This window comes from Panicum virgatum, chromosome 9N (assembly GCF_016808335.1).
Source record: "Panicum virgatum strain AP13 chromosome 9N, P.virgatum_v5, whole genome shotgun sequence".
NCBI lineage: Eukaryota > Viridiplantae > Streptophyta > Magnoliopsida > Poales > Poaceae > Panicum > Panicum virgatum.
The window spans coordinates 28,657,333-28,668,135 of NC_053153.1; the positions used below are offsets into that span (position 1 = coordinate 28,657,333).

Genomic DNA, 10,803 nt, shown 5'->3' on the forward strand with positions numbered 1-10,803 from the left:
GCCTTTCCGGCTCCACGCGCTCCCACACGTCCCACGTGTTCTTCAATATTTTTGCAAAAAGGTCCTCCAATTTTATCAGAATCAACATACAGTCCCTCCCTACCCTCTCTCTCTCCTTCCCTCACCTTCCTGCTGCTGCCCCTCCCTCCTCGCCAATGCGCCTCCCGGCTCGCCGCCCGGACATCTGCACGAGGCGTGCTGTTGCTCGCTGCAACGAAAGCCCGCGCGGCCTCCAGTGGGCACGGCGGCCCCCGGCGCGGAGGGCGACAAGGCGCGGAAAGGCCCGTCCCTCCCCTGCGCAGTTGGAGATCCGGTGGGGGAAGCTGCTGTCCTCGGAGCCGGCCAACGCCGCGGTCGTGGTGCTGACTAGCGCGCTCGCCTGGGCGAGTGACAGCTGAGGGCCTCCCCCGAGCGGCGGCCGATGGCCTCTTCCCTGTACAGGTGCGAACCGGATCTAGGGTGCCTCCTCCCACCTCCGGCGCCCTCATTTCCTGGCGTGATTATATTTTGTCCCCTGATTTGATGACCTGGACTCTTCTCCGCCTTCCTCCCTCGACGTTGCCTCGTCCATGCCCTCCACACCGGCGGTTCCAACACCAGGTACATTGCCCAATGCAAGGAATGCAATGCTGGAAACTCTCTTGTGACATAGAAATCAGAAATATTTGACTAGGACTTATGCAGTTTTTGAGGAGAGTAAACTTCGATTATGCTGAGTCACAACTGATGCTCACATTAGACTGTGACTGAAAGAAAGTTTTGTTTCCTTTAGTTCTTATTCATGATCGAAATCAACCAGTGAAGTATCATTCCAAAGATATATACAAGTTTTTGTTGACGTGATTCAATTATACAGAACTTCAAAAATGCAGCGGCCAATAATTACTGGATAGTTTTGGATGTTCTCCTTGGTAGATGACTGTTATGTACAGCCTCAGGATGAACTCTTAAACTAAGCCGGTAGAGAAATGCTTTTGCGTTGACAATAATCTGCCTTGTTCATTCAAAGGTCGAATTTATGAAGGGACCTCTCACTTTTATCTTCATTATCTTTGTCATTGAACGTCAATTCATCCGTATTTTACAGATGCTAACCAATTGACAAGAAAAAAATCTTTACAATCCTTTATTGTTACCCAAATGGCTTTCCACTATATCAAACTAATAGTGTTGATCAGTAAATCCTGGATACAATATAATTGGTATTTTTATTCATTCAATACCTGTTGCACTGAATACAAAAGTGGTGCATTTTGATCACGGCATATCATATTGTGATTGGCTTCTTCATCACCCTATATGACTGATTATTTCACATTGTTGCAAGCCATGTCTTGTAGCCTGTAGGTGAGAATGGTAAAAGTATAAACTTATAGTCTAAAATTATGTCTTGCTGATGCCTTATCTCAGTTCTACATATTTTCATTCCAAGATACCTTTCCTGCTGGTGAATGATGCCTTTGTTGATTGAAAGTTGAGAAAGGATTCACACGTGTTATTATATTTGCTTGTTGAATTCTTATTTGATTCTTATATATATGTGCAACCTAGCACTTTAGGAATGCATGTAGGCTTTGATGTAAATGAAGTCTGATGACCACCAGGGAGCTGTACCTGCGCTTGGTAGTTTATTGTGCGCCTTAGCTTGTCTTTCAGTGTATATTTCATATTTTCCTGCACAACAAGTTTAGTGTGAAGATAAGTTATGCACAGGCTCCATAAGTTCCTAAGTTCTGAAGCTCAGTTCCATTTTACTACTCAATACTTATTTTTTTATTGGTTATATTTGTTAACTGGCTAATGTATCTCCATCTTATAGTCGTGTTCCTTGTCCTACTCCTATGGCTTAATCTAGAATACCAGTGCATGATTGTAGTGGCACGGCATGTATCAACCATTGGGAAGTCAGAAAGTAAGGTCCTCGTTTGTTTGTTCCAACTAAATTGTCTCTGGCCTGTTACATCAGCATCTGCATAAATAATTATGTTTGGAAGCTTTAATCAAAGGCCTGACTGTTACATACATTCTTTTAATAATATTTTTAAGTGGTGAACTCTTTTCCATAACACATTATTGCTGATTAGTTTAAGTTCTTTTTATGCTTTGGGGACTGAGGAGGGTCTGGAACTGGATGAAAAACTAAAAAAAGCCCATATTCCTGATAATCGGTGAACTGGAAGATGCTCCACAAGAAGAGGAGAACAAATGATAGGTCCTGTTGGTGATTTATGGTCTGATACTGCATAGGTAATTAAGGTAGTAAATATGTGGCCGAGTGCAGCCTCACCTGCATACATCTCCCGACGAAATAGCTGAATGCCTGTAGAACATTTGGACGATTGATTCTGTTGTCTAGACCATGCTACGCTACTTTCTATATCTTTTAGGTATAAATTGATCTTCATTTTTCAATTCATCGTGAAAAAGAGTTCACATATTTGCCAATAAAACAACAGGTACCTCAGCTATTGATGGAGCACAACAGGAAATTTGTCGCTAAATTTATCTACGCTGCTATAGCATTTTGCCTCTAAACAAAACAACAGTTGTATAATTGCAGCATAGTGTTTAATCTCTGATTTTATGAAAGATAGCTTGCTATTGTTTGGTTTCACATGAAAAGGAACTTTGCTTCAAGTTAAGCTATCTGAAACATGTGTTCCTGGAGTTTGGCATGTTTGAAACAAGCTCCTTTGCTTTAACTTGACAAGCTTTTTTGCTGTGGCTGAACAACACATACATTTTCTCTTTATTCCTGCTGCAACGAGGAAGAGACGACTCTGTCTGCTGCAGCTGCATGAATCTTGGTTTAGTTGTTGTCTTGCCTGGTGTGTGTGCAAAGCATTACAAAGGTGAGTTCAGTTAGCAACTCGGCACATCCTTCTGCTGCTTTTTCCCTGATTTTATTGTATGCCTCAGTATATATTTAAGAAGTGAGGTTGATGGGTTTCAGATCATTTCCAGCTACAGCAAGAAGGATTCATCTTTGCTGTTTGCGGCTGGCTGAAGCTTGATTTTGTTGGCCCTTCCTCTTGTGTGTTTGCTAAGACTTGCAAAGGTGAGTTCAGTCTCCCTACATGTTACAACCTTCTACGCATTTACATATCCACTGGGTTAGCCTTTGTTAGCCACAGCACAGCAGGTTCAAATGCATTAAAATTGCCTAGCACAGCAGGTTCAAATGCATTATCTGTTTGATTATTGATTTTTTATTTTTTTTGGCATGCTTTGGCTTCGATGCAGGCTGCTAATCTTGAGATCGATGTGGATGTGCCTGATAATTTTGCAACCAAGACACACAAGAGCACTACAAGAGGTTTGCCTCGCTATCAGAGTTTATTGGCTTTTTTCCTAACATTACAAATGCTATATCTACAAGACATAATAAGTTACTTCTTGATCTTACCTCTCTCCCAACAAGAACTGCAACTTCACAGACGAAGACGTTCTATAATATGTGTTGCTAATCCTACGTGTTAGGAGAGCAGGACCTGCTAAGACTACCTGTTTAGAACAAAGACCAAAACAAGCAAGTTTGCTTAAGTCATTATTATTAGGAATCATTATGTGGACATAGAGCAATCTAACCACTGGTGGGTAAACTATTATTGGAAATTCTGTGGACAGAAACCAAAACACAAGCTCCACCTCCTCTAGAAAAAATAACTGGCAAGATTGAATTAATCTCATTTAGGCTAGGTTCTCCATGCATTTAGAAAGAGAAGAAGTTTAGCTTTAGTCTTCCAGACTCTCCATTTTCACTTCTTGCGAATACGATACACCATGCTTGATTGTAGTAGCATCATGTTCGAATATGTCTCACTAGATTTGTCCAGTTTTGTTTGCATCTAATAGAAAAGTATTCGCGAGTTTCATCCCTTCTTACAAATAGGATACACCATGTTTGATTAAAGTAGCATCATGTTTGTAGATGTTTCACTAGATTTGTCCATTTTTGTTTGCATCAGCTTTCTATCCGGCAGAAAAGTATTCACGAGTTCTATCCCTTACTCTGACCATGGTAGTATTATTATGTAGGTAATGAATATTGCCCATGCAGTATAAACAGGCAAACAAGGATGATCAGGATGGTCACCGCAAGAAGAGGATATCCTCCTTTTTGTTTATCAGATGCAACCACCTGCTTTCTACTTGACCCGTTCAGAGCCTGTGTCAAACAGCTAGATGTATTTTTAAAAATTTCATGGCTGCAAACTGTGTAATCTTCATTTTGGATTTCTAAATATTGTTTAGTACTTTGCATGCTTATTTAGATCAATATGCAGACTACTAGCTGAGATATTTGGTAGCTGTAATATATGATTAGACACAGCCTAACAGGCTGTGAAGGCAACACAGTGAATGCCCATGCTAAAGGGACTAAACTGATTTGGCTTGTGAAACAGCGACTTCTATTAAGATACTGCAGTGCATCCATTTTTACTTTTCAAATATTTTGTATGTCGATGTTTTATGGCTTTTAGTTTTGCTGACGCTAGAGCGCGCGTTGCGCGCAAAATGTTCTAGTATTTGAATGCCCGGTCATACGAAATCAACCGTTAGCAAGTCTGGTGCAGCCACGTGTTGTCCTTCCCTCTGTTGCTGCTTTTGGCCCATGAAGCGCTTCAATGCTGGGCTGTCTCGCTCGTTCGGCGGTCTGCTTTGTTTACACGTGTACGAATCTCAGACCGGAAGTTACATACGTTATCCACCTTCCGGATTCTCGGGCAAGAAGGCTTGGACAACTTCGAATTAGGGGCGGCAGTTATCAGGGCGAAAGTCGAGCTCCGTATTCTGTTCTTTTAACGGCCCATGCTCGGCCCAGGACAGAACCCCTAACTAATCCCTTCCCTTCTCCCCAATTCACTGGACGCCGGCCGCCGCAACGCCGCGTCCTCTACCGGAGAAACGCCGAGGCGCGTCCTCTACCCGGGCCGCCGCAGCAACCGCAACCGCAACCGCAACCGCCACCAACACCAGCAGAGTCCCCCAAGGTCAGTTTCAGCCCCGCTTCCCGACCCGCCGCCACTTCACCTCTTCTCTGCTCCAGACCTAGCCGCCGCCGGCCGCCAGTTTCTCGGCGGCCTGCCGCGTGTAAGCCCATGTGCACGATGGCGACGGCAAGATTGACGGCGGCCCTCACTCGAGGCGCCCTTCCTCCTACGTGCCGCCGCGCTCTGTGCTCCGCCGCGCCGCTGGCCGCGGAGCTGGAGGCGGCGGTGCGCGACGTCGTGTGCTCCGGGTCTGGGAGCCTCGACGAGGTGGGGAGCAGGCTGGACCGGCTGGGCGTGGCCGTCTCGCCGGCCCTGGTCGGGCGCGTGATCGACTCGTGCGGCGAGAGCGGCGTCATCGGCTCCGGCAGGAGGCTCCTGCGTTTCCTGCAGTGGTGCCGCTCCAAGGACCCCGGGGCGCTGGGGGACGAGGCGCTCGATAGGGCGATTGGGGTGCTCGCACGGGTCGGGGACCTGACTGCGATGCGAATCGCCATCAGTGATGCTGAGAAGGATGGCCGGAGGATGGCTCCGGAGACTTTTACCGCCGTGGTCGAGGCCCTTGTCGATGCGGGGAAGGAGGATGAGGCGGTGCGGCTGTTCAGAGGCCTGGAGAGGCAGAGGTTGCTGCCTGAGCGCGGTGCCAGTGCCGGGGGGGATGGCGTATGGTCGAGCAGCCTTGCCATGGTTCAGGCGTTGTGTAGGAGGGGCCACGCCCGCGAGGCGAAGGGTGTGGTGTGGCACCACAAGGGCGAGCTCTCAGTGGAGCCCATGGTTAGCATTGTTGAGCGAAGCCTCCTCCATGGTTGGTGCATTCATGGGAACGCTAAGGAAGCTCGGAGAGTCCTGGATGATATGAAGTCTTCAGGCGCCCCACTGGGCTTGCCATCGTTCAATGATTTTCTCCATTGTGTGTGCCATAGAAACCTCAAGTTCAATCCCTCTGCCCTTGTTCCAGAAGCTATGGATGTGTTAACAGAGATGAGGTCCTGCAGTGTTGCCCCAGCTGCTTCTAGCTTCAACATATTACTTTCGTGTTTAGGCCGAGCAAGAAGAGTGAAAGAAGCTTATAGGATCTTGTACCTGATGCGAGAAGGAAAGGCAGGGTGCTCCCCTGACTGGGTTATCTACTATCTTGTGGTTAGGGTCCTCTATTTGACTGGGAGAATCATTAGAGGGAAAAGGCTTGTAGATGCTATGCTTGAAAGTGGGGTGCTTCCAACTGCTAAGTTTTTCCATGGCCTTATAGGCGTCCTTTGTGGAACTGAGCAAGTTGACCATGCTCTTGATATGTTCAGACTCATGAAGAGTTGTGATTTAGTGGACACTCATATATATGACCTGCTTATAGAAAAGCTTTGTAGGAATGGTAGATTTGAGCTTGGAAGAGATCTATGGGATGATGCTACACAGAGTGGTCTTGTGTTAGGATGCTCAGAGGATCTGCTGGATCCCTTGAAGACAGAGGTATTCAGACCATCTTGTCCAGCACAAAGATTAAATCCTCAGAGCCTCAAAGAAAGAAGATCACTGCTGTTGGAGCCAAAAAGAACACTGCTGTTGCAGTCTCAAGAAAGAAGTAGGGAGTGTAGGTACTATTGCATTTGTTAACTCCAGCAAATCTTCCTATTACTCTTGGAATTTTGTGGTGATGACCTGTGCTAGTTCAAATTTCAAAACCATCCCAGTGTCATCAGCTGTGATAAAAGGCATGAAACATGTAGTCTGGCAATTTTGTTGGTTTTGAAATGGCTATCCTTGAGAAAAAAAAATACTGAAATGACTGGTAATCTGGCAGAACAGCTGGCCTCATTATGCCAGATCTTTCTACTACATTTGTTTTTCTTTGTGATAATATCTATCTGACATCCTTTCATTTTTCTTTCTGTACTTCATCAATTGCAGCTTTGTTTCAAGTGCATGTTAAACTTCATGGATACTTCTCAGGAGCAAGAACATGATTTTGGTGTACTGCTGAAGCAGGGGGCAGAAGGGGTAAGTTCAAGACTCAATCGATACGAAGTTGCAATTTGTCCTTAAATAGTTTGTTTGCTTCTCTGCAGAGGGTATTTGCTTCAACATTTGTGGGACGAAAATGTGTAATCAAAGAGCGCTTTTCAAAGAAGTACCGGCACCCATTGTTGGATGCAAAGTTGACTTTAAAGCGCTTAAATGCTGTTAGTCTCTCTAACCAACACTGTTCCTTTTGGATTTGTTTTTATTCTCATGTAAAAGAATTTGGGATTCACGCCTATTTTTGCCTTGTTCATTTATGTAGAAACAAAGAGTTCCATATGTCTGAATGGTATAATTATTGATTTAGTCATGTTGAGCTGAAAAACGTACTCAAAAGTCTGAACAGTTGCACATGTCATCTGATTTACTGAAATTTGGCTTAGCATGGTTCTTTTTACATGTTCAGGAAGCTCGGTGCATGACAAAAGCAAGAAGGCTTGGTGTTCCTACCCCAGTTCTTTATGCTGTGGATCCACTTCTACATACTTTGACCTTTGAGTATGTGGATGGCTTGTCTGTCAAGGATATACTTCTTGGGTTTGGTTCAAATGGGGTTAATGTGGAACGCCTGAATGATATTGCAACACAGATAGGACATGCGATCGGGAAATTACATGATGGAGGCCTTGTGCATGGTGATTTGACTACGTCAAACATGATAATCAAGAGCAGCAACAATCAACTGGTGTGTAGTCCTTTGTGCCTACATCCTATGGTTCATGTATTCACTCTACTGATCTATGAAATCAAGTTTATGATAATCAAGATCAGCATCAATTAGCTCTATGTAGAGCCATAGAATAGTGTTGATATCTTTGTATTTTCTCTGTTGAGCTGTGTGATGAAGGTTGAACACAGGAGATGTGGCTACTTATTTGTCAGTTTTGTATCTTCATCTTGCAGGTTCTTATTGATTTTGGTCTGAGCTTCACATCAACAATTCCTGAGGACAAAGCGGTGGACCTATATGTGCTAGAGAGAGCTTTGATTTCCATGCATTCATCCTGTGGGGATGTGGTAAGGAGACTGCGTTCAAGTTACTTTTTTTCCCTGACCATCAGTGTATTTTTCTTATTGTTACTCCTTTATGTTCGGTAGCCTTAACTTATACTAGCTAGGACAATTATGAGTAATTTAATTTTGGGGAACTTATAGTGCATACAGGCAATCTAAGTTGGGACAATCATTGAAATGCTTTGTCATCATTTAGCTTTATTTTCACTGTTATATTCTGCACTTGGGGCTGACTGTTCGGACGAACATTTTGAACGTTACAGCACGAACTAGTCCAGTTGTGAAGCGGAATTAGGATCTTGTTTCCTTTTTTTCATGGTATTTTGTTTCCTATGATTTTTCGCTGGTTTGTTAAATTGATCATGCAGACTTTTTTTCTATTGAAGATGTGTTATGCTTTGACAATTCAGCTAGCTTCTATAAGCACCTAGGCAGCCGGTTGCTTTACCCATAGCCGGTTGCTTTACCCATATCTCCCTGGTACCATATGCCCTTCAACTTTTGACACGGTCAACACACGTCTGATTTTTTCTGTGATGAACCAGATGGAGAAGATCCTGGCGGCGTACAGGAAGGCCTCGAAGCAGTGGTGCTCCACCCAGAACAAGCTGGCTCAAGGTAGGGCGTGATCCTGGGCTCCTGGCCCCTCCCCAAGCGCATCCTATCTTCGCTTATGTGGTTGTGTTAACCTGAGGAATGACCTTTTTCTGTTGTCTGCAATGAAATCTTACAGTTAGGCAACGGGGCAGGAAGCGCACTATGGTCGGATAAAACCTGCGGCCTGGATAGGAGTATTCACACTCGTGCATCACCCCATTTCGTTGCTGTGTTTGTAAGTGGCTTTGCCTGCCATCGCATCTGTACCTGGAATCAAGTGTTGGGCTCCCTCATTTGTATCAGAAGTAGCGTTCGTTGCTCTGGACTGTGCATGGTTATGATGTTTTTTTTCTTATAAAATGCATCAGAGGTCTATGTGTCACTTTGGTCCATCAACTTCGAAATTATATTTCTGGGTTCATAAATTTGTAATTTGTGTCACTTAGGTCCACAAGCTCTAAAGTCCATTTCTAGGCCCATAAACTTGTAATTTTGTGTCACCTAGACTAGGTTCATACCCCTCCATCTAGCTTTTATGCATTGGTATTGCACCAACATGAATCTACACGATGCCCACACGTCCCCAGAAGTGTGAAATTTGAGCACCGATTTCGAAACAAGAGCATACAGACTGTCATTGGTGAGTTTTGAAGCTTAGATCTATATATATGATCCCATATTATGCAGGGGTGGGCCCAAGATTTGGGTGGTGGGTATTCGAAGTGTTGACCAAATTTTTTTTTGATAACTCAAAGTACGCACTAGTAGCATATAATTGAGAACTGAAAACACAAATTGTTCATAATTTAAAAATTCTTCAACATATAGATAATAGAAGTACTAAATGCTCAACAGATCAAAGTGTGAATATTTGAAATAAACAGAGACAAAATTCTAAAACAACAAATGGTATTGATAAGGATACTTACAAATTACAAGATAACTTTGCATTCCTTCATAGCTTGAAAATATTTGATGATGTCCTCATCCTTTGCTTGCAAGAAGAATTCCCTTGGTCAAACAATTATTCAAAATTTGTCCCTCATTTTATTTAGCTTGTTTTTTATAGCGTTCATTGTAGAAAAAATCCTCTCAACACCAGTAGTTGCAACAAGAAGAACTAACCAATTTGAGAAGTTCATACACAATGCCACACTGAGAAACTATTCTCTCTTTTAAGAGAGAATTGCCTATTTGACACTAGATAAAATGGAGTTTGTCTATTTAACACCATTACCTATATGTCCCCAACCTTCTTTGCCTATTTGATACTGCGGTTACGTTCCGTTAAGAAGCATTCGCTCTGTTTGGCTGGCCGTGGCTGGTGCTGATTTGTTGTGGGAGAAAAATACTGCTGATGTGAACTGTCGGTGTCCTGACCTGGCGGTCCGGACCCAACTAGTAATGTTGCTGCGTGTTTCCTTGTCCCAGATGTTGATGCAAGAGGCAACACAGTAACACACGGGTTTATTCTAGTTCCGGCCGCGGGGCCGTACGTCCAGCAAGGGGGTGCGCGAGGGCATTGTATTATCTTGCACCGGAGGTGCCTGTAGTAGGGGGTACAGGCGAGGCGAGAGAGGGAGGGAAGCTCCCAAGTCTCTGCTAGAGAAGGAGTTGATTGAGGCGTGTGCCAATATCGGAGGCTCAGTGGTGCTGAGTGTTGCGTGCTCTCGAATGGGTCCAACCGCGACCCCCTTAAAGGAAGCCCGCCTCCTCCTTTTATAGACACAAGGAGGGACGGTGTACATGCATAGGGGATCGTGGAAGTCGTCGTCTTTTCCCCGAATCGCAGGGGTGTAGTGGTCGAGCACTGTGGGAAGTACACTGTGGGGTATGGCGTCGGGCGTGGCAGTCGTCCTAGGCATCGTCCTCGGCCTTGCGGAGATCACGCCAGCGTCCTGACAGCCCCAGTAGGCGGCGTGGTCGTCGCTGTAGGGTGTACCATCTTCCAGGTGTGGCGTGGCGGCGTTCTGTGGGCCCTGCGGCCAGGGTCTTGCATATATATGTGCGCCAGCGGTAGTGGGGCACGTGGCGGTCCCGGGCCCCTTGGGTGGAGTGCTAGCGCGTGCGCTAAGGGGGTCCAGGAGTCACGTGGAGGCCCCGGACCCCTCGAGGGGGGAGGTCCGGGCCTCCGGCTACTAGTGCTGAGCATCCCTCCTTGGGGGACACGTGGCGATGCCGGATC

The 10,803-nt window shown here is 45.2% G+C and overlaps 1 long non-coding RNA gene and 1 pseudogene across 2 annotated transcripts; both read left to right on the forward strand.

Annotated features, from left to right (window-relative positions):
* The first annotated feature begins 422 nt into the window (after positions 1-422).
* LOC120688259 lies at positions 423-4,423 on the forward strand. Its single transcript, XR_005681012.1, has 4 exons — positions 423-2,852; positions 2,954-3,058; positions 3,244-3,316; positions 4,039-4,423. It is a non-coding gene; the product is annotated as an uncharacterized LOC120688259 (long non-coding RNA).
* Positions 4,424-5,008: 585 nt separating this feature from the next.
* Positions 5,009-9,072, forward strand: LOC120690721 (annotated as a pseudogene). Its single transcript, XR_005681888.1, has 7 exons — positions 5,009-6,579; positions 6,897-6,986; positions 7,055-7,168; positions 7,414-7,692; positions 7,911-8,024; positions 8,567-8,639; positions 8,755-9,072. The product of XR_005681888.1 is annotated as a pentatricopeptide repeat-containing protein At5g61370, mitochondrial-like (transcript).
* The last annotated feature ends 1,731 nt before the right edge of the window (positions 9,073-10,803 follow it).